Raw genomic sequence first — 25,066 nt, forward strand, 5'->3', positions numbered from 1 at the left:
CTCCATGCAGCTGGGCTATGTCTGAAGAGTTCACAGACTTTACCCATATTATGAACTAGAGGGAAAGAAATGTAACCTCCAGAACACCATGAGGTAATGTAATATATAGTATAAAGAGTATTAAACAAATTAAAGCAAAAAAGCGTAAATAAAATGAACCAAGTGTACCTCGCTTTCTGATTATACGTAACATATAAAGTAACATATCAAAATAATCTTTATGCATATTGTTAAACATATATTTGGCCTCCACTTCGTCATTTCGAGGAATCGTGGCCTAGTGCAATTCAGATACAACAATTACTGTCTGTCACAGCCCAGGGGAGTTCCTAAGCAAGGACTTGTTGGTAAAGTTCATTTAAACTTTCTTATTTCAAATTATTCTCGATCCGCTTACTGTTTCATCCTTTATACAAGGGAAGTCCGTGGCTGTAATTTTGAGTGCGCGTTGAGTTCGATCTTCCTCACCTAAGGATAAAATTCGTCTGAATATACGCTTTTTAATCTTATAACATACTCAAGGAACACATTTCATTCTTATCACAATAACTACCTCGATGGGGGAACTCTCGGTCATCACATTGCCATCAAAATATCGCCTTCGATCTAAATTGGTGTATAACCAAGCATAGAACAAAAAGTTCGTCTTTAATTTTACAGAAGTAATCTGCAGAACTTAATAAAGTTTTCACATTAAATATACACATATATCTAAAGCAAACATATGGTAATGATGTACATAATGAAAACTTTTTATCGACCCCCCCCCCAGCCTATCTTCGCAAATTATTTATTACACATATGCAATCTTATATTTTACTAATCATTGGTGTTTTAAATTCTCTGAGACTAAGGATATCCTTTTGCATTATGAATTCAGATAACCCTACAGAGTATCTATATTAGTAACAAAAGTGTAAAATAGTCCGTAAATCACAAGCTAGTACTTGTATAAGGAAAACAACACATTATTAATATCAATATTACCGGAATATTTTACAGGAACATTTTCAAATGAATGTGAATTCTTCAAAGTATATTACACTTTACATGAAATGCATTTAAAATTTTAGTTGATGTACAGCATAGCTCGACTGTAAAAGTATTTTTCTTAGAAAACTAAGTCTGCTTTAAAAATACTTTATAATTTAATAATCTTATACGAATGAATTAACGTATTGAGTTTCGAAATGGCTTTTTGCATTACTTTAATTAGTTTGTTTCTGAAGAGGCCTACTTCAAACGTCTGCAATAATCGAATTTTAAGTACTACTTAATAAGTTTTGTCGGTAGAAAATGTCACAGATATTTTAAAGAGTTTGTTTCTGTCTGACATCTTGGATATCGCATAATATAATTATATACATATATATTGTATGACTTTACAAACGAATTTGCCAAGGGTAAACTTAAACTATATTACGTTAGCAATGAATGAATAGATTTTAACTGCGAATCGCTCAAAAAGGCCGTATGTCGCCGAGCATAGACGGTTAGCGTATACTTCAGAAATTATATTAAACACCACAACCGAATGTACAAGACACTTGTCTAAACGGTTATTCAAGAACCGATAGCCATAGACCTAGCTCAATACGTAACATATTACTGTTTCATTTTCATCGTTAATGACGTAAAAAAAATGTAGTCCCCCATCTATATCGCCCCTTTCCAGTATTAAGATATAACTTTCAGTTCTCTGAAATATCTTTAAAATAAACTTTGCAATATATGATGAAGGAAAAATAAAAGCCTGAAATATTGTTGACAAATACTTTATTGGCCAATGTGATCGCTAGTCATTTTTTGTGTAAACACCTTCTACATTTTAGCATTATTGGGAGTGGTACCATAATTGTAGTTGTGGGGGCGACGACGGACTATAAAAGTTTTTCTGTTGATTGGATGCACAAAATGTCGGTATTTGAAAACAATTGTAGATCCTTATGTAGACATTAACACTAGGCAGCGAAACCTCACAAGAGTCCTAAGACGCATAGAAATGTTTCTCCGTGAAGTATGGGGTAGCTCGTAAGACAGTTGACGAGAATAAAGCATGGAAGGCGTAAGTATTCTAACGGAAGTATCTAATGATTGTTGTTTGGTATATTTTAAGGTAATTCTTCGCGTTCGAAATTTCTTTCTACAATTAGAATTTGATGCAACTTTTATTATCGAAACTTCAGAACTATGCTCGTAAAATTCGGCAAAAATAAAACACAAGGTCGAGCTTGATGTTTTAGCTCGACAAAATGCCAAAAAACAAAAAAAGGAGAACTGCCCACAAGATTTATATACATGTTATATATCAGATTTAGAATTTGTTTACATTTACGCTTAATAATTATTATCTACATATATAGAATTTACTGAAACTTAAATACACATACGATACTATAAATTAATGAAATAAAAAGAAATAGTCTTCCGATGCATGCTTTTTAAATATATCTTGAGACTAAAGTACTTCGAATGTTTTCAACTGACGTCTAAGACATAATTTGGAACTATTGGACGTTTCAAACCTTTTAAAATCAGATTTAATCTGTAGAAATATACAATATTTCCAATCAATCAATTTACTAATTTGGTTGCTATTTTAGTTCTGACATTCACCTGAACATTCTAGGCCAAGTTTCGTAAATGGTCCATCTGAGTCAAAAAGCGAAAGCACTAGTCAAATCAAAGAAAAACATTGTGTATGCGATAGAGGCAGTATTTTTCATTGATCTTCAAGAATCTAGTCATTAAGATTGCCTTGATAAAAATCTAGATCGAGTTCGAAAGGATCACCTGGGACAAAGGCTTAGGTCTGTATGTCCAAATAAAATAAAAAACATAGTGTATGCGACCGAAGGCCTGAATTTTTTCCAACTGATCATCATGAAATTTTGTAAGAATGATTGGCTTGATGAAATTTAGGCCTAGTTTGAAAGTGTCATCTGGTATTAAAAACTAGGTCACTAGGCCCAAATCAAATAAAAAACATTGTGTATACATAGGGTCTATATTTTTCAATTTGAATCTTTCAAGAAGTTTAATCAAATGGTTTTGGCCTTGATAAAATCTATGTCAACTTCGATTTGGGTCCATTTAGGTTAATAGGTTAATCAAGGAAAAACTTGTATGTAAGCAATACGGTACAGCATTTTACACAAATCTTCAAGACATTTTGTCCGAATGATTCCTTGATAAAAATCTGGCCAAATTGTAAATGGGGGATTACCTAGGGTCAAAAACAGGTCACTAGGTCAAACAAAGAAACCTTGTGTAATGCGATAGAGGCTGTATTTTCAGTGATTTTCATGTAATTAATCAAAATGAGAACCTTAGATAAAATCTAGGCTGAGTTTGAAAATGGGTAATTTTGGATCAAAACTAGGTTCTCTATGTCAAATCAAAGAAAAAAACATTGTGTAACCGAAAAAATAGTAGGGGCCCCTGATTTTTTCATTTGATCTTCATGAAATTTTTGGTAGAATGATTGCTTAATATAATCTATGCTAGGTTTCGAAAATTAGGTCATCTGAGGTCAAAAATAGTGTAATAGATCAAATAAAAGAAAATAATAGTGTATGCGGAGAAGCTTGATTTATTTCAATCGATCTTCATGAATTACGGTCAGAATGATTGCCTTGATAAAAATAGGTCAAATCTGATATGGGTTACTTTAGGTCAAAAACTAGGGGACTAGGTCATATCAAAAATAAAAACTTGTGTCTGCAATAGGAGAGCATTTTTACAAGAATCTTCATGAATTTGATCAGAAATTGTTTGTCTGGCTCCATCTACAGAGCACCTCATTGCGGAAAACCCCTTTACTCGACCTCGAGATGGGCCAAACACGAAGTACCACGGCACCGACTCCGAACTTCTTCGAGTAAGCTAGTTCCTTCAAGGAATTCCGCTGTTTGACTCCGAGGAATTATGCGAAGTCACTCGAAGAAATCCACGAGTGACTCGCGATGAAATCCAATTAGCGGAATAACACATTTGTTTTGGTTCTTTTGTTCCCGAGTCATTGACTGAATTCCCCTGATGGGCCTCCGAGCGAATAACTAAATTACCATATGATAAATTTAATTGGTGTTCGAGTACCTTCGATGACATATATCAGATTACATGGAACAAGATAATTATAATTAACGTAGTGATTGTGCGTGATGCTAAAAAAACTATGTAACTTATGAATAATTATAATAGTATCTTTCTATTTTAAATTAAAATAAACCAGATTTTTCTGTTCATTTTTAATATTTTATGATTTTTTGAATGGATATGGCACAATATTTTCCCTTTTTATTACATCCCTTCCAAATAAATAAATGAAAGACCATTCATAAAGATAAATTATTCCTTTTCCTATAATTCGCATAAAGATATCACTATTCTTAAGTTATCTAGTTCTCTTTTTGTTCGTAATTTATGTTCATTTACATAACTCTGTTTCTGATTAATTTGCACTGTTAGAACCTAATTCAATATGACATTTAACAAAATCCACTATTCTTTAACACCGTTATTTGAAAAGTTCGTTATTTTTATACAGTTCTTAAATGTTTCATTTTTTTTTTTTTTTACATATTTTATTCTTATTTCAACATCATACGTACCAATTAACTTTTTAGCGGGTGTTATTTTTAAAGGTTATCTAACTATGGGCATATGCTTAATTTAATACATTTTTACATAACTGTTTGTTTTTTTTTTCTAAATTTAATTCACAAAGTCAGAAATTTTTTCAATATCAAAATTTTACAAATCACTTTTCTTTACCGGTGGTCATTTGAAAGTTTATTTTATTTTTTATATGATTAATAATATAATTCTATTTTACAGAAATATGCTGCTGTAATCTAATTCGTAAAGTAAGAACTATTTCAATATCAAAATTCATAAATTTTAAAACAGTAAAAAGAACAAGTTAAATATAATATAAAAAAAGTCCATAAAAGAAAGGAATATTGCCTCGGAGATTCGGTACATCATCTCTTGTCACTCCTAAATGGCCGATTAGTTGTTTATTACAGACTCAGAGTCGCGCGGAGGGCCTAAAAAACCGAAATCAATTAGTGTTTACCTGTATAATTTCGACTCGGAGTTCCGTCAAGAAATTTCTCGAGTGATTTGACGAAATTCCGCTAAAGAAATAAAACTATAAACAATCGGTACTCCGAGGCAGATAAGACAGTACCGATGAAATCAACGCTATTCAAGACTTTTCCTTTTAAGGAAAAACCGAAAGTGGGTTTTTCGCGTGAGCTGATCTGTAGTTCTGTTTGAATTGCGGTCCTGTGGTGTCAAAACTCAGGTGCACCCGCAAATTAAAAATAAAACCTGTGTACGCAATTAGGGGCTGCATTTTACTCTGGAAATAAAACTTGTGTATGCGATAAGGCCGTATTTTTCAACTGATCTTCATAAAATTTATTGTCAAAAGGATTGCCTTGATGAATCTAGTTTAAGTTAAAATCGTTATCTAGGGACAAAAAATAGGTTCACAAAGTCAAATCATGAAAAACGTTTTAGTAATGCAATAGGGCCCGCATTTTACACTGGAATATTCATAAAGTTGTATAAAGAATAGTTGCCATGATAATATCTAGGTCAAGTTCGAAATGGGTAAACTGGGTCAAGAACTAGGTCACAAGGTCAAATAAAGAAAAACATTGTATAGGCGATAGAGGCAATTTTATTTAATTGCTATTCATGTAAATTTAGTCAAATGAAAGCCATGAGGAAATCTAGTCAGATTCGAATATGGGTCACAATGGGGTCCAAAAACTATGTCACTAGGTCAGATCAAGAAAATAATTGTTCGCCTCAAGATTTTGCCCCACTTTTAATGAACACTTTTCAAAATATTTGTTTCCATGAAATCTCTAGGTCAAACAAGTTAACTCTGTTATGGTGTGTTTCTAAGATGAGCAACCTAGGCTATCTTGGCTCTCTTGTTTAAATTACTTTTCATGAATCATCAGTCCTGATAGTTTTCATCATCATGATATAAATGAAGAAAATTTTTTTTTAAATTAACCCAGTGCAGCGCTAGCTGGTGTCACAACAATACTTTTATTGCCAAACATGTACAGATCATCTCACGCGTAAACCCCATTATACAAAGCGATAATAAGGCTCCGGTCTCGAAGTTCTTCGAGTCAGACCATTTGCGTCAAGGCAATTTCGCTGTCGACTCCGAGGATTTATGCGAAGTTACTCCGAGGGAAATTCTCGGAAGACAAGAGAGAAATTCATTTTAACAAAAGACACACCTGTGATGTTTTATTTTGTTCCCGAGACATTTGACGGAATGATTTCGATGACTCCGAGACGTAAAATAAATACCTATACAAATCAGTTTGGTCTTTTCGAGTACCTCGAGGACAGATCTCAGATAATATGGAGCAATGTTAATTATATTTTTCGAGTGATACGCGAAAACTTAATACATTTTTATGACTACTTTAGAGCGGATACGGCAGCAATTACTATATAATAGTCCACCTGTCACGTATGACAGAGGTGAGCTTTTGTGATCGTATTTTGACCCGTCCGTCAGCCGTCACAATTTCTTGTGAACACGATAGAGACCACATTTTGCAATCAATTCAAACAATCATGCACAAACTTGTATTGGCATATTTCTTGGTTCCTTTCGAAAACTGACCAGATCCAATCATCGTTTTAAAAGTATTGGCCCTCGAAGAAATAAAAAAAAAAAAAAAAGAACAAAAAAGCGGCCCAAGATTAACTATTTTTTGGCTAGTGAACACTACAGAGACCACCTTTGCAATCGACTTTAATCAAATTTGCACACGCCAAATATGCTATTTTTGGCTTGTGAACGACGATTAGAGACCACATTTAGCTAATTAACATTAATCAATCTTGCACGACAACTTATACAGGCATAATATCTCCATTCCTTTTGGGCGAAACTGGCTAGACCCATAATGGGTCCCAAGGCTTGTTACCCCAGACAGGGCCAAAAAGTTTGCTACTTTGCTTTCTGCAGCATACAGAGACTTCTTCATGGTTTGATTTGACATAAACTTTGCAATAGCTTCAAAAACAATGAATCTAAGATTCCATGATGAAACCTGTCAAAATTGAATTATAGGTTCCGGAGTTACGGCCGATTTATCCCTGAAAGAGCCAAATAGTTAATGTTTACATTGTCAACACATAGAAGTGGCATTTTATATCTAATATTTACAACACTTACACACAACTTAAGTCACAAAAAATCTCAGTTCTTTCGAAACAGGCTAGATTCCAGCATCGGTTCTGGAGTTACTACCCTGAAGCATAATTTTTATAGTTTGGCCCTTTCAGCCATAAGGATTATTCCCCATTGTGCCTTGTTTGTTTCACGCTCTTATTCCAATTGATGTGCATGAAACATGGTCAGAATGAAATTTTGCATGAAGTTTTTATCTTGGTCAAGTTGGGTCAAAAACTAGTTCTCAAGGTAAAATCAAAGATTTAGCCTGTTTACACTCAAGAGGTTGCGTTTTTGGTCCAATCTTAATGAAATTTGGTCAGAATATTTGTCTCCATGAAATCACTAGGTAAAACATGTCTATACTGTATTGTGATGTTACTCCGTTGATCGACTTAAGCCGTCTTGGCCTTTTTGTTTATAATTCCTTTAAGATAAATAAATGAAGACCAATTTCATATTGAAAATTAACCATTTCTCTGATAAATATTTTTATTAGGTACCATTTTTTTTTTAAAAAGGTCCACTATTCTTTTACGGCCATTACTTTAAAGTTTATCTAGCTTTATATAGTTCTTAATTTATTTCAATTTACATATCTGTTTCTGAATTTAATTTGCACTGTCAGTAACATACCTAACGAGTCACTATTCTTTAACTCCAATTATTTGATAGTTTGTTTGGCTATATAATTTTCTTAACATTTAGTCCATTTTACATAATTCATTTCTTAGTCATAACGTTTTAAGTAAAAAGAACAAGCTAATTATATAAAAAAATCCATCAATGTCAGAGAATACTGCCTCGGAGTTGCGTGAAATCTCCTCGCGTCGCTCGAAATGACCTATATGTTGTTTATTACAGACTCGGAGTCGTGCGGAGCGGTCATAAAATACCGGAAATCATTTAAGTGTTAAATGCATAAATTCGACTCGGAGTGATTTCTCGGAGTGACTCGCCGAAATACCGCTAAAGTAATACAACTATAACATAACACCGAGTCAGTAAAACTAAGGCAGTACTCGAAGGAATTCTTCGCTATGCAAGAACTTTCCTTCGAGGAAAAATGGAAAGTGGGTTTTCTGTGTGAGCTGATCTGAATATTACTGACAAGATGCGAAAGCGTAAAAAAATGATTAATTCCAGTTTCAATTAATGCCACACTGACGTCAGTGACTTTTAGTATAAAAACACAGACTATAGTTTACTAAATCACACTTGGCATCAAATATTATTCCTATATTATGCTTGCCCCTCTGGGCTTTTCAGCACGTGGAAATTGGATTAACAGTAACAAAAACAAGGACGGCCTTTGAAAATTATTTAAACAAACCTATCTGCATTTAGAAATATTAGACCTGACTCTTTATAACACATTTGACATAAAATATTAAATATGCTTTTCTCTCTTTTTATAAAGCTTGCTCTTCTGGAAGGAAAAAGATTGGATGAGTACACATACATTTGAAGCTGCAGAAGAACAAATATAGTCTTCGATTAAATTGTCACAAAATATAACAATAAAATGTAAATGTAAATGACTGTTTCCAGACTTTTTATATTTGATCTTACACATGTAATTTGTTGTCCATCTACTGTTATCTATTGTTTTTCATTCTGTACGTTGTAGTTCTGAATGTTTGATTAACCAGATGTATTACTTTAGCGGAATTCGACGAGTCACTCCGAGAAAACACTTGATTGAAAATGATTTAACGTACCAGACGTTTTAGCATCATGTTTTATTCTTTACAATGATAGTAACATTGTATAGTAACATTGTTGTATTCAAGAAATAATTTATAGCAAAAGAGTGCTTGAACACTATTTATACACGATGGGTGGTTAAACGTCGGGCGTACTAATTGCACGAGGGCACAGCCCGAGTGAAATTATTTGTACGACGTATTACCAACCGAGTGTATAAATATTGTTAAAACACTCTTTTGATATAAATTATTTTGATTCTAATATGCCCTTAATCTAAAACAATACAGGAAATATAGAAGCGCTCTTTCTTGGTCGCAATAAAACCTTTGACGTCAACGCACGTTAACATGACATAATTCTAGCGTAAGACTGTTTTAACAGAGACAAGCATATCTGAATAATAAATATGCCCTTTCCTTTAATTCATAAACTGATTTTTGTTTCCGTATGCCGAGCCCAGGCTTTACTCTACATTTTCCGTTTAAATGGCGCTACGCCATCACTTCCGGTTTACCAAAACGTGCAGAACTAACTAAAACAACTTTCAGATGAGAAATGGCCATACTCTACGCCATATTTACAGGTATATACAAAGTGCGAAACGTTATTTTCTCCGCATTTATTCTATTCGCGATGTTTTTGAAGTTCTAAAATGATTTTGAAGCATGAAATAAAAACATGATTGTTTGGTCCATTTTGAAATACTGCAACAGTTGACTAAGTATCAAAAAATAAAACTTATTGCTTTTACCAACTGCGTATAAATACATCAAATTGCAGTGTTTCTCTTGCAAATATTGTCATGCTTTCTTAAGGGTTTTGAAATATTGCAAAACTGTTATACTGCTAAAAAGTGAAAATTGAATATCAAAATTGTTTTTTATCAATTAAATAGACTAGGTTTTAACATACATTTGTATACATATTGTGTCAATTTCATGAAGTTTGCTCTTTAAATTCCATTTTCTAAATATTAAAACTGAACATTTTAACAGAAAAAAGACTGCCTGTCAAGGGTAATAATTGACCTCTACCAGGTAAAGGAAACCACTTTAGAGTTTTATTCATAGGATAATCGCCTGCGTCCTCTTAGAAACATGAATGATATCTTAAGTACGTTTCCACAAGTTCAATAAGTTCAAAATGATACGTTTTTGTACTCGTTGTCGATCTGTTACATGTGTAAAATTATGTAAGTTTATTTAAATATTCAATTCGAGTGCGACAGGACAGTCAAACCGTGGACAGAAACTACACGAACAATTTAACACTCACTACAATATTTTCATGTTTATTTACAAAAAAAAAGAAGATTATTTACAATGAATGAGAAAAAAATAGATACAATACATAAGAAAAGAAAAAAAAAACTGAGCTCAAAATCCCATTTCTAAAAGATGTTTATTTCTATCAATTACAGTTCATTTTCATCTTGACGAATAACAGGTGTTTCCTGTTTCCATTTACTTAAAACTTAAAGTAACTCTAAGAACTAATCTTTGGTAAAATAATGTCCCACTAAATCGCGAAGATGTTGACTCTTTTTAGGCTCCCCATGTCCGGTGTTTGTAGGTGTTTGTATCACTGAGCTGTCTTAGTTGATTACAAAAATCAGCGTCTTGGCGGTTAAGGCACAACAATGGGACATAACATCACTGCGCTGGGAAATCACATCCAGGCGAGTAACATAAAGTAAATATCGGGTATAGGACTTCCGGGTCGTGACATCACCAGGTAAAATTTCGTCTGTTGGAAAAAGCTTAACTATATAACATATGGCAAGCACCATAGCAAGCCCGCCCGCTGAGCCCAATAGAGAGAGCGTTGGTCTACGGATCGCGGAGTCGCAAGTTCGATTCCCGGGCGGGGCGAATGACAATTTGATAAAAGACATTGTGTCTGAAATCATTCGTCCTCCACCTCAGATAATTCATGTGGGGAAGTTGGCAGTTACTTGCGGAGAACAGGTTTGTACAGGTACAGAATCCAGGAACAATGGTTAGGTTAACTGCCTGCCGTTACATGAGTGAAATACTATTGATAAACGGCGTCAAACCCAAAACAAATAAACAAGGCACCATAGCAAATACAAATACGGGCATAAAACTGCTCTTTTGGGTACACAATACCTCCGTAGGCTCCCATAGATAATACGTGCTACTTTTACAACATATATGTGCTACTAATTCAAACGTCACGTGATAACAATACGTCTCTTATTACTTTACATATTTTTCAAATTAATTACTTACTAGTCTAAAGTTAAAGTATGATAAAGATATGAAAATATTATAATGAAAAATTATAGATAAGATGAATATAAACTGCAGCTATTATTTACAACCACAAAATAACAAAAAAGCAATGCAAATCAGGCGTACCACAATAGCTGAATGTGATATCAACTCCCATACAATAAAACGGAGATATGATAGATATGCAATATACTAGCACACGATAATTTTAAATTGTAATTACATATTAAACACACGGTACTATACTTGTCAAAACATACATTTCGTCGCCTGATTCTTATAGTGCTCTGTCTCCATTTTTTGAAAAATGAGATTTTTACATCATTTTGTTTTTTGTCTCGTAGACACCTATCGTTCTGGAGCAAGAAAACGTAACTTGTGACGTCATAGAAGAAGATCCTGCATAATACTTTGCTCCATGTCCTCTGCTTGAATGTAACAGTGACAATTAAAGTACTCTATATCCAGGACTTAAAGCACTGTAATGTTTTAAATTATTCTGACCAACCATACACATAACCTTACATCATGTGATCATCATTACAATCTGTTAAGGAGTGCTCTCCAGCTAATTTAATCCAGAAATGCTCTAACTCCATTTTAACTAAAAGAATGCACAGTTACGTGCATGTGATCACAACAAAATATGGCCGATAGGCATAGTTGGTAGCATGTTTGAAATATACTTAGAATGCCTTTCTACACGAAATGGAAAGATGAGATTGCTTTTCATAGCTTGCACAGATTATTTTGTCATTTTATTACTTATACAAACACACAGCTTTGTCAAGGTATATAGGCAAACAAAGTATGCAAGATTTTTAAACAGACCTGTAGTGATTTCGGCTGAAATTCATGTCACTAGACGAAAGTACGTACGTAAAGAAACTGTGGGGAATATGTGACAGAAAATAGATATTTCTATAGATCTATATAGACTTATTCCAAATGGTCGGTGTGAATCAAAATTAATGCCACAAAGCTATTAGATTAGCACATGATGTAACTGTATCGAATGTGAAACATGTGTGCTATGACAGCAAATGTTTAGTTGCAGAATTAATGCTATGAACTCTTGTAATGACACTCAGTATTAAGGTTACATGAAAAACAAAGACAACATCAAACAGGGAATGCCACGTACCAAAAACGCAGCCTCCCCAAAACGAAACCCACAGCACGCAGACGTGCACACCACAAACACACCCCTACACACACAGGTGTCCACAACGAAAAATGTGTCCACAACGAAGGTCAAAATCATACAAATGTGTCTACAACGGCAGGAATATGAGGGCACACACACACACACGCGCGCGCGCGCACACACACACACACACAAAGCCAACACATGATGACAAAACGAACAAACAAAAGAACACAGTTGGGCACCGCCTTGGAACGGTCAGTGGCAAAACCACCACTGGGGAGCTTAAACCCGGAGTTAATTGGATTAATTTAGTAAAAGGTATCTCTGTTTCAACTCTAGTAGCCCCTAAAAGGGACCATGTATCTCCAATTGAATAAATTTGTTAAAGGACCTAATAAAGTTTGATGAATTCCATCAATCAGTTCATTAGACGTAGTCATTTAAAGGCGTTTGTAGTTTTTTAAGTCTGGTGGCCCCTAACAGGGCCAAGGGCTCCCCCACCCCACCCCACAATTAAAAAAGAAATTTGTTAAAGGACCTAATAAAGTTTGATGAATTCCATCAATCGGTTCATTAGACGTAGTCATTTAAAGGCGTTTGTAGTTTTTTTAAGTCTGGTGGCCACTAACAGGGCCAAGGGCTCCCCCACCCCACCCCACAATTAAAAAAGAAATTGGAGATGACCTTATAATGATGCTACGGACCGAGAATGATGGAGGTATTTCAATTTTAGCACTAGAATGAGCAAACAGCATCCGCTTGAATAAAACTGGGAGGTAACACTCTAATGATGCCACTGGCCAAGTCTGATGAAGATCCGTCAAGCGGTTTATGACATTTAAATGTATTTCTATTTTTAGCTCTAATTGCCCGTAAATCAAACAAATTTGGGAAAGGACCTTATACTGATCTCTAGACCAAGTTTGGTGAATATTCATCAAATGGTTTATGAGATGAAATAGTTTAAAGTTATTTCTACTTTGAACTCAAACAGTCCCTGAAAGGAACCAATTGCCCCCAACAGAAAAATGTTGGTTAAGATTCTTATCAAATTAAGTTTGAATTAGGTCCATCGAGTAGTTCATGAGAAGAAATTATTTAAATGCATTTCTTACTTTAGCTCTGGTGACCCCTCAAAGGGACCATTCGTCCCCATTTGAATAAAGGAAATGACGTTATAATGATGTTACAGACCATTTTGATGAAGATTCATCAAGCGGTTTATGAGAAGTTGGTATAAATGTAACCAGTAGTTTCAGAGGAGAAGAATTTTAAGTACATTTTGCAATCTTGACGCAGGAAGACGGAAGATGGACGCCGGAAAATCCACCTATCAATGTAGCTAAAGAGAGACATGAATATAACATTGGGTGTGTTTATGCTAACTGATAACAAAACATTGAAAAACTTCTTCAGCGTAATGAAAAGCTAGTTGTATTTGGGAAATAGAATAGTTACGACTAAAAAGATTTTAGTTCTGTTATTAATTGTTGACAATAAGTAATGCGGTTACTGAGTAATTAATCTTCGAAATATTTTTGTTGTTGTTTAACACAATACTACGAATACCTATCTGCAAATAAGTAGGACCAGTATAACAAGTTTAAATAGCCAATTATGACTGTAGTGTGGAAGTTGTTCAATTAACCCTGAACAATTTGGACAGCATGAGCAAGTAATGGCAAATCAGTCCAAATCTTTATGACTTCTGGTACGTGGCATTCCATGTTTGATATTTGTCTTGGTTTTTTTTTTCTGAACACCTGCCCCTTACCACTGTTTGAAACCTCGCTTGGTGTGTAGAATTATTTCATGTGCGGAAGCCATCCAGTCGACATGAAGAAAGTCAGTGCATATACCAGCTTTTCACCCATGCCAAAAAAAAAAAATGCACCTAGACTCCTCATCCACAATGAAAATCTTGAAAGTTGCAGTATGGTCTAAAATATTGTGTCAGATTGACGATACTGAAACCAAAATCAATCCTCCTTGAATTTCAAAATGAGTATAGCGGTTTTTATTACTTTTTAAGAGGTCATTCGAAAGCTGTTGTCCTGATTTCAATATGCATTTGTAATAAATATTATATTTTGCTCTATGTCCGATTTTGTAAATTCACTGTGCTCTGTCTCCAGATAAAGCAATATAATTTTAACATTTTTTTTTATATTTTTGTCAAATTCTCCAAAGTGCAAAATTGCACAAAAGTGAAAACGAAATGTATTAAAAACATTTTATAGTCAGAAAGAACTAACCGCAAGGAACAAGTTGATATATCTATTATCGTTTTCGCCCAGAAATAAAGAAACTAGACACGAGTTAAACTTTGGAAGCGATTTTCGCCAAGTTTAAAAAATGGTAGATAGAGCATCTTTCCACTATGGCGACGATTTATACATTACCAAAATCTGTAGAATGAACAAAAATTTACTAAATAAAATCATAATTCAAACAATAAACAAAATCTAACAAATTAATTTCTTACCTCGATCAAGCAATTTTTTTTCTACCAAGATTATAAGAGTGACATAATTTCGTCTCAAGATTGTAATGGCGTGTACGCTAAGGATATCTGGTCTAGTCTATTTATATGGTAATGTCCCGCCAAATATTGGATTTTCACGAGACTCACGACATAGGCAACATATTTGGATTTTCATGGGTAGCACGACATAGCCGTGAGTTCATGCTATTTTGGCACGTATGTAAAAGTCGACAATTTAAGGCCCGTTATAGTGGTTTTGGGGATAAAAAACATAAATTACTGAAGTTACTCAACTTCCTTATTACTGAACTAAATTTAATGAGACTTACATGGTAATTTAAGTTATGAAATACAGAAAAACATCAGAGGTATTTTATCTGTAAATTCTGACATTTATCTTAATAACTCAAAAATTTAAACAAAAAGATGATTCAATACCTGCATTTAAACTACAGATACATTGAGGCCCGTATGTCAGTTTGTGACAATGAGCACATTCATTCATACGGTAGGTTTTAACTTAAACTGTGATGCGTTCTAGGATTTTGGCTGTATGATTGTTTAATTAAAATCACGATGTACTTTGTGCAAACATATTGTTACGTGTAATACATTTTCGATTGTATTGTTATGTGGTGGCAATAGCTAATTTTTATTTGTGTTTACCAGTTGCCATTGTACGTTTTGTAGATATACGAGTTTGTTGAGCACATGAAAACACTGTTCCTGCATATTTACTTTCTCGTGGTGAATACAGTGTTGCCTGTACTGTAATAAATATGCACATATATTGTAAAATAGAACCACGAGTTCTAAGACGTACACGGTTCTACCATATAGTATTGCACACAGTTTTAGAACAGATGCACGGTTGATACAAAAAAAATTATATAATAAACAGAGAAGAAATATACGAGAAATATTAGGTAAGGGTAGATTTCTCGGAAGCACAGAGCACCAAAAACACAGCCCCAGAGCCACGCATTTGCATAGTAGGTCCACAACAAAACGAAGCTGTAATGGAAAAATATTTCAGACGGGTTGCTTCAAACATCCAAACAAGTACATATTAATTTATTAATATGCTAAATATAGATGGAGGGGAAGGAAATGGTAAGGGGCGAAATGGGGTGGGGGCGAGGGGTGTGTGGTAAGGAACCCGAAGGGGAAACAGAACAAAGCTTTGTCAGCACATTTAGTATACAAACAGTAACGTGACCTCAGATAGATCGAGAACCTATTAAAATTGGGCATTGATAAATAACGTATGCCTTTCAGGAAAAAAACACTCTTCTGATAAATTGCCAAATTGCCAGTGACGGTGTTTATTTTTGTTTTTAATGAAGCAGCAGGACCTAAGGAAATTTAAATGTAATGTAGATTTATCAACGTGATGAAACACACTTTATCCATCAGATGCATCAGAGGAAAGTTTTAAAACTCTTACTGCAAACGTGCCGAGAATTATGCATGCTTTAAGATGCATTTAAACGGAGACATATAAATCATTTTATCTATAAACAATTGTGAATTATGTCATTTTAATTGCTGAGTGTTGAAATAGTTGCGCCAAAACAAAAGCATTGTTTTTTTTTTCTTTGTTGATGAACGTGACGTTTATCCAATTAAATATGTGCAAAACTTCAATTAACGTTAATTTGAAACAGATACGGAGGAAAGTAATTACTGTCATTTATTACCAGAAAAAAATTGATTTAAATATTATATGAAGCGAAAAATTGCAAAACAGTTATTTGAACCAATCGTTCGAAAAGTTCAAAACGGAAAACGCCATTTCTTAAGTCTTAAGCTAATATTAAACGCATGAATTCTGTTTTTAAAAATCACCAACTGCATACTTTTAGAGTCTATTTTAACGGTCAAAAGTGGAATGAAATGATTTTATTTTGTAATGTGAGTTTTGTAACTGTGTTTATAGATAATTATAATTAGGAAAAAATTTAGAAGGGGAGTACATAGATAAATTCCCGGTAAACTTCAAAGAAACGATTTTTCAAATATTTTTGGTTTATCTATGCATGATTAGCATAGCTCTGACAGAGGTATTTTCAACCTGGACGGAAATGTTAATATCTTACACACCAAAAGGGTTTCAATGCATGCATGTTAATATTTTCTTAGTATGAATGAAATGGAGAACATACTAAACGACTTATGTTAAACTTCTAGTTAAAAATTAGCGGACATGTATTTTTTTTTTATTTTGATAAGCAAATTGGGTTCGCAGAAATATTCGATGCTCAGAAGAAGCCTAAACCCTTCAGGTAATGGATGCATAAGCCGGATTCTGTTATACTGTTATATCGAAACATTGAATGGACCCATTTGATCTTTAAGGACAAGAAAATTTAACATTACTGAGTCCAAGTACCGCTAAAAAGATGTTGATGACTATCAAAAAACAGTCTTATAGTCTTCCTATCTTACACCTAACCATTTTACAAACGAGCTTATTAGTTTAATGTGAAACATTCCACAAATGTGCTGAAACATCACAATTCGTCAATTCCTCTCATGTTATAATACCTTGTGTTAATTAAAATAATTTCAAAGCAAAGCAAAAGAACATTTTCTGTACCAAAACCACAGTATTTACAAGTAATGTTTGTTGTTTTTGTTGTTGTTGTTGGGTTGTATGGCGACTTTTCAACTTTAGTGGTGGATGAAGACCCAAGGTGCCCCTTCGTACGTTATTTCCTCCAAGACAGACACCTTGGTAGGACTACAGACCTTCCGTAAACCAACAAGATGGCTTCCTCACATGAAGAATTCAACGCCCAACAAATCGGTAAGGGTAAGGTGATTTGAAGTCAGCGGCCTTAACCACTCGGCCCTGGAAATTGTCGGCACTTTGACACAATTCTTAAAAGTTCGTGTCAGTATGCTTTCTGTACTAACGTTTTCACTGGATACATCAATAGATATTTCCTATAAGTCATATAAGGTAAAGTATCGTAAACAAGGAATGAAACTCAGAATGTGATATGTATTATGAGATAAATTCTGCTATCTTTACTTCAGAAGAGTACTTGTCAATGTCACTAGAGACTCAACCAAAACATTCAGATATAGTTAAGCTCATAAATTAGTTGTGAATTAAAATAAAATCTACCAACTGTCAAAATACCTATTTCGGCATACTATTATTAGCCTTTCCGGGACGTTTTGATGTTTGTTTAATGTGACATTTGTATCAATCTTGCCTTTTGCACGTTTCTTGTATGTCTCTTGGTCTAAAGACGTCACATGCAGACAGAAAAGATTCCATATCATGTAAGCAATGTTCTGATATGAATTTGATTTGAAACACATGAAAGCCCGATCCGTTGTGACATTTCAACTTCATTACTACATGCTTTCTGTTTCATGATTTCACGATTTCCACTTAATGAATTCACGAATTCTCGATTTCTGCTGCCTGATTTCTACTTCACGAATTCACGATTAAACTTCACGATTTCACTATTTCTTGATTTTATTTATGATTTCACTATTTATACTTCACGAATTCACGATTTCACAATTAAACTTCACGACATCATGATTTCATGATTTAAACTTCACGAATTCACGATTTCACAGTTTTTGTCATCCGCGCAGTCTAGCCAGGATCCATGCTGTTGGCTTTCAAAGATTATTGCAATTAGAGATACTGTTGGCGAACAGCATGGATCCTGACCAGACTGCGCGGATGACTGATTAATTTACAAGGAAGAAGTCTGCATCCTGCTGCTTCCTGTACAAAACAATTTTATGCCATCTAAGTTGACATTTTTATGGTGTTTATTTGGAAGAAATATAAACTACTCCCAAACATGGCTGTCTGCTGAAATTATCTTCATATAAATAAGGATAAGTACACGGGCATCATTAGAACCCGCATCAATATATTACTTGTCCTAGGAATTTCCACTGCACCAGCGTGCCATGCTGGAGAGTTTAGTAACAAAACAAAAGAAGGTGGATGTGAAAATGTTTAAAGTTGCTAGGATAATTTTACCTCACTTTTATTAATAATATTCATAACCTAACAACTTCTAAAATTACAAAATATCAGAGTAGCTCTAGTTTTTAGACACATTGACTATAATTCTGCTTCTTTCTAACATCTGAACATGTTCTGCACCAAGCCTCCCCAATCTGAAAATGCCCCTCTATTCTCCAATCGGAAATCGTGAATTCGTGAAGTGAAAATCGTGAATTCTTTAGGTGGAAATCGTGAAATCAAGAAATTGTGAATTCGTGAAATCGTGAATTCGTGAAGTGGAAATCGTGAAATCAGGAAGCAGAAATCGTCAATTCGTGAAGTGGAAATCGTGAAATCAGGAAGCAGAAATCGTGAATTCGTGAATTCACGAAGGGGAAATGGTGAAGATGAAGATGAAGTGTCATCACAGCTGTCATGACTGCTATTTCGCTGTAGGGGGAGATTATGCCAAGATTAGTTCGAACTCGTGTTTAGGAGACTTAGTCAAATTGTCATAAACAGTCTACATATTTGTTGCTATGCAGTTTGTTGTGGGATCATTTCATCTACGTGAAAGATAGAGGATATAACAGGAAACGGGATGAAAGACAAATTTTCAAAACGATTCAGATAGCTCCAAAAATATTAGGACCGTTAGGCATCGAGGCCCTGTCCGGTCTTGCCAGTACTGGTGTTAGTAAAATACTTGGAAATGGTATGATTTCGGTAGCTAATGATAAAAGAAATATGATATCACCATATCTTACACTTAATCAAAGAAAACAATTAAGGGAAACTGGTGTAATAAAACTAACTCAAAAACAAAAACAGGATGGCGGCTTTATTGGTACTGTCCTTGCTAGTCTCTGGATACCTTTGATAGGGTATACAAATTGATTCTCAACTGAGACCTTACAAATGAATTTCTATTGTAAAAAAATATATAGACAAACCAATTTCTAACTTTGAAATTGAACAATTGGTAAAACAATTGAAAATTAAAAACGTTAGGTGTGTATTTAGTAGAAATAATTTACTGAAAACAAAAGGATCAAAGGTCGAATGCGGAATAATCAATTTGGATACTTCTGTTGGGCCTGAAACATATTGGGTATGTTATGTAAATGAAATATATTTTGACCCGTTTGGACTTCCTCCGCCAAAGAAGTAATCAAATATATACCTGGAGTAAAGTAAAACAGCATACAATATCAAGACAAAACAAGTGTATTGTGTGGTTATTATTGTTTATTTTTCATAAAAATGTTACAAGATGGTATAAACATTTATAATTTATTGTATAAAATACTAAGAGTAAAAAATGTAAAACATAATGAACAAACAATCACTTCCTATTTCATGTCTTATTAATTGATATTTCTAATACTAATTAATATCCTAAAAACGATCTTCAATTTTGCAGAAAATTGTGAAACAATCCTACGCTTGAGCAATTACATGTAACGTGTTAAAACTATGATATTCAGTCATGTATGCGATTGTGGAACAATCCTACGCTTGAGTGATTCGATTGTTTGTACAACATTTACCAACCTTTTTCAAACACTTGTTTGATTATTGTAAAATTACGACGAATATATTCAACAGAAAGAGCACATTTTATACTGTTAATATGTTTCATTGAAAAATCATATAAACGTGTTAAAAAGTTACAATGTGATAATGAATAATTAAAACCATAATTTCTAAGTGTTACCATAAATCCCTTTTTTCATTTTTTGTTAACTTTTTTAAGACTTTTCCTTTGTAACATAAATTTAAAACTATATTTCTTTTATCCGAGTCTATTAATCTATCCAGTTATTCTAAAAAAATGACACATTCATCTAAAGTTGATGGTTTGCAGTCAATATTATCGGTTATTCTTTTTTCTTCTGAATAGGATTGTTCCAATTTCTTTTTTATTTCATTATATCTGGTTTCCTTTGTAGCGTGTATTTTCGTTGTTTTTTTTTTTAGATGTACTTTGTTTAAATTCATTGTTCTCTTTTTGAAGTGTTGTCAATTGATGCTGTAATTCTAATATGTTTTGTTCTAAACGTTCGTTGTCTTTCTGAAGTTTTGTATATTCATGTTGTAATTCGTCTGGTTGCCAAATATATTGTTTAATAAGTAATAATTATTGCAGTATAAATTAACCCATTTCTGTATTTCGGGGTCGTTGGAATTTTCTCTCAAATGCGTAGTTAGATAATCAATATCTCGGTGAAACTCTTGAATACTCCTGAAATGAAAAGAAAATATTTGTTTAAAGTTATATACCACTCACGTATTCTGCAACGTATAAATAGATTGTTTACATTAATATTAAAATATTCAAGCAGTGGGTTAATAGTAAAAGACATATAATTATTTTTCTAAAACTTGTTAAAAGATAAAAAGATAATAAAATATAACTTAAATTGTAGTCGTTTAAATTTTCCTTCTTTCCGTTGTAAACTTAACAGTACAAAATTATTTGTCTACTTATGTACACGAATGTTCTAGTGTTATTAATCAACTAATCGTAACCGGCTGACGCAAAGTAGCGAAATACTTTAATGGAAAACCAATATTTGTTTACACCGTCGCTTTACAACGATATTGATTATTATAATAAGAGGTTAGCTAGTAAAGTTAATATCGGCTTTAAACAGAGGTTAAAACTATTTTGTAAATTGTTTTTCAGTCCGGGTGTAAAGTTTTTGTTAAGGTTTTTCAAAATATTTTAGAAGTAAAATACGTGTTTTTTTAAACTCAAAAACTTGTGTTTCTTTTTTAATTGTGTGAGCTTCCAGCTCCCAGGGACTCACGTCCATCAAACCAGAGGTTTTCACAGTAGTTTGTTAAAACCTGTGGTTTTTTGAATTGGTCAGCATTGATCAGTTTAGGTTAAGGGCAAGGGTTAAAATGAGGTTAAACTGTTTAATAAACTACTGATACATCAGGTGTCGCCCCGGTATTGAAGTACTTTCTGTGCAATTATCTAATCATTTTATCTTAGATTAAATTTAGTCATCAATATTTTTTGTCGTTTTTTTTTTGTCGCGTAACGAACGAAAGATGGTGAATGCTTTTACATATTAGACACTTTTCAAACTGCTAATAAAAGTACTAGTATTTAAATCATTTTCGAAAAAAAAAGATATTTGAATGCCCGTCGCATGCCTCATGTCAAACGCTACGCCGGGAAATCAAATACTAGTATTCCTCATTTTTTAATGTCTTAATTTACATTAGGTGTATAGCGTAGACAATGAGTGTAGCTCGTTTTTTTTTTGTTTTTTTTTTTTATTTAAATTGTTAAATACGTGAATAACGGCTTAGAGGAAAGCAGTCAAGAGCGTACCCGATCTTTTTTTTTAAAAAAAGTATAAACACTTGCAGGAGAGAGTGTGGGAAAAGGTATCTCCCTCCAGCTGGTGGGGGTACGGGGGAATCTGGTAGCTTTTCAGGACGGATATGATTAGACCTAGCTGTTGCGGAACTAAATGATCAGTTTAATTTGCAGAAAAGGTGCATCATTACACATTAGCCCACTTTTAATGTTTTTTTTTCATGAATGTTTGTCAAATGTTGGTACTGAGTTCATGATTCCTTTCAATATTAGATCATATGCGATCATAAACTAGCTATTCAGTATTAACAATAATAATCAATACACTCCAGACAGAACTCCTCGTTACTTTTATTAACGATTCTAGCCCATTCACAAAAAGTAATGAAACTCAAACGATTCAAAGAATGAAAAATATTAGTTCGAAGTTGTGCAGGTATCTCTAAAGAAAGATATATGCATGGGTTTATTGCTAAAGTTTGCCTTGTGCTCACTAGCTTTTGAACAATTTGACCTACATACATGTAGCTACTAGAAGAATGCATGTGGTCTGTGGATAAGGTATGGGCCGCTCAACCCGAATGTCGTAGGTTCCAGCCCCGCGGGCCACAACAGAGCCTTCTCATATGACGCCAGTACTCGATTTTCCAGAAAGCGGACTCGAGAGGGGTTCAAATAAGCTTAAAGCATTCATCACAATCGAGCTAAAAAAAAATTAGTATAAACTAAACTATTAACAGTAATATGGTCAACTTGCACCTGATAATTGCATCCATCAGAGTAAGAGCTTTCAGTCACATTAATTGCAAATGTACGAAAATAATGTTAAACGTTTTTAGTTTTATACATTATTGTTGGTTATGTGCTTTAAATAGGTAAACTGCTTGATGCTACAATCTACAATCTTATGCTAAAACAATTAATTGTCTGAATGCGTAATTATATGCCATAGTGACTTTGTCCGATATTTAGATTTATAAAAAGAAATACTTGAAAGAAAGTAATTACTGTCATTCTAAGAACCGTTAATTGTTTCAAGGTAATTCTGAATGTTTGTTAAACCGAAAGTATTGGCTTAACGTCATTTATCCGTAAAACGTAGAATAAAACCTGGATCGACGTACGGAAATAAAACTTATTTAATGAATTTATGGCAACTGGTGATACATTTATTACAACGGCAATTTTACTATCTTTCTTAAGTAATAATAGTCTAATATAGTGTCTTATTTATTTATTTTATTTTGTTGTGTTTAACGTAGCACCGACACAGTTATAGGTCATATAGCGATTTTCCAGCTTTGATGGTTAAGGAAGACCCCAGGTGCCCCTCCATGCATTATTTCATCACGAGCGGGCACCTGGATAGAACCATCGGCCTTCCGTAAGCCAGCTGGAGAATTCTACGCCCCGAGTGAGGCTCGAACCCACATCGATGAGGGGCAAGTGATTTGAAGTCAGTGACCGTAGCAACACGGCCACCTAGGCCACTAATACAGTGTTTTAAAATCAGCTTTAATTGCGGATATTTTTCATCATGGGCATGTATCTCAAAATCAAGCCCACGGATATATACATTTTATTTTACAATAATATAGGTCATATGTTTATTTACCACTGAGAAATTTCATTGTAATAAAATCTATTCGCGAAAATTCTGTTAAAATTCTGATTTTCCATAGATCTCAATTATGAAACTTTGTATCTTTTTATTTGCCGAATTTTCTTGAAATAATCAGAAGGGTTTAATGAAATTCTACATTGTAGAAAAAATTACTGCTAGGAATGATGGCCGAATGTGCAGATCTACCTTAAAGATATATTTTAAACTTGATATATATTTGTATATATTACAACATTACGAACTTGTTGGGGCATGAAGTGGGTGGAAAAATAGACTGCATTTCCTATTAAAGCTTACTTTATAAATAAAGTTTAATGTCGCAGTTTTTATTATACTTTCTTGGGTTTAACGTCGCACCGACACAATTATAGGTCATATGGCGATTTTCCAGCTTTGATGGTGGAGGAAGACCCCAGGTGCCCCTCCGTGCATTATTTCATCATGAGCGGGCACCTGGGTAGAACCCCCGACCTTCCGTAAGCCAGCTGGATAGTTTCCTCACATGAAGAATTCAACGCTCCGAGTAAGGCTCGAACCCACATCGGTTAGGGGCAAGTGATTTGAAATCAGCGACCTTAACCACTCGGCCACGAAGGCCCCCTTAATGTCGCAGCTGACTGCTGTGCTATGTACAATACTTAAGGTATATCTTTCTAGCCAGGTGCCCGCTCGTGATGAAAGTATGCACGGAGGGGCACCTGGGGTCTTCCTCCACCATTAAAACTGGAAAGTCGCCCTATGACCTAAAATTGTGTCGGTGCGACGTTAAACCCCCCCCCCCCAAAAAAAAAAAAAAAAAAAAAAAAAATAAGGTATATCTAGTCAATCAATTAAAGACAAAAATCGATATTTTGTATGTCTACAAACTTTTTCATATAGTTAATCAATATATAAGATCAAATCATATTCAATGGGACAAAATATGCTTTAAGACACAATTAAAATGTAACAAATAAATCATTATTATCAATAATTAAAATCCTATATTAAACGGTATTTAGCACAGTGTTGTCCTAACTATGTAAGCAAATAAATATGGCGCCATACTGCTAGGAATGATGGCCGTTTTATTAGATGGACAGTTTGCACAAATATTCACCAAAACTTTAATTGTATCATATCCCTAAAGACCCTTCATATTTAGATAAATCGAGTTGTGCATTCCAATTGTTTTACATTAACAGGTAATTCTTCATCTTTAAGTTATACACCCCTTCGTAACTAATTTACACATGCATCAAAATAAAAAGGAAAAATGAAACAACAGATGACATTGAATAATTATTGTAGTTTTA

The 25,066-nt window shown here is 33.9% G+C and overlaps 1 protein-coding gene across 1 annotated transcript in view; it reads left to right on the plus strand.

The window, feature by feature from the left end:
• The window catches only part of LOC123543599 (uncharacterized), a 42,804-nt gene that overhangs the window by 10,639 nt on the left and 7,099 nt on the right, over nt 1–25,066 (plus strand). The window lies entirely within an intron of this gene.

Source organism: Mercenaria mercenaria, chromosome 7 (genome assembly GCF_021730395.1).
Source record: "Mercenaria mercenaria strain notata chromosome 7, MADL_Memer_1, whole genome shotgun sequence".
Classification (NCBI taxonomy): Eukaryota; Metazoa; Mollusca; class Bivalvia; order Venerida; family Veneridae; genus Mercenaria; species Mercenaria mercenaria.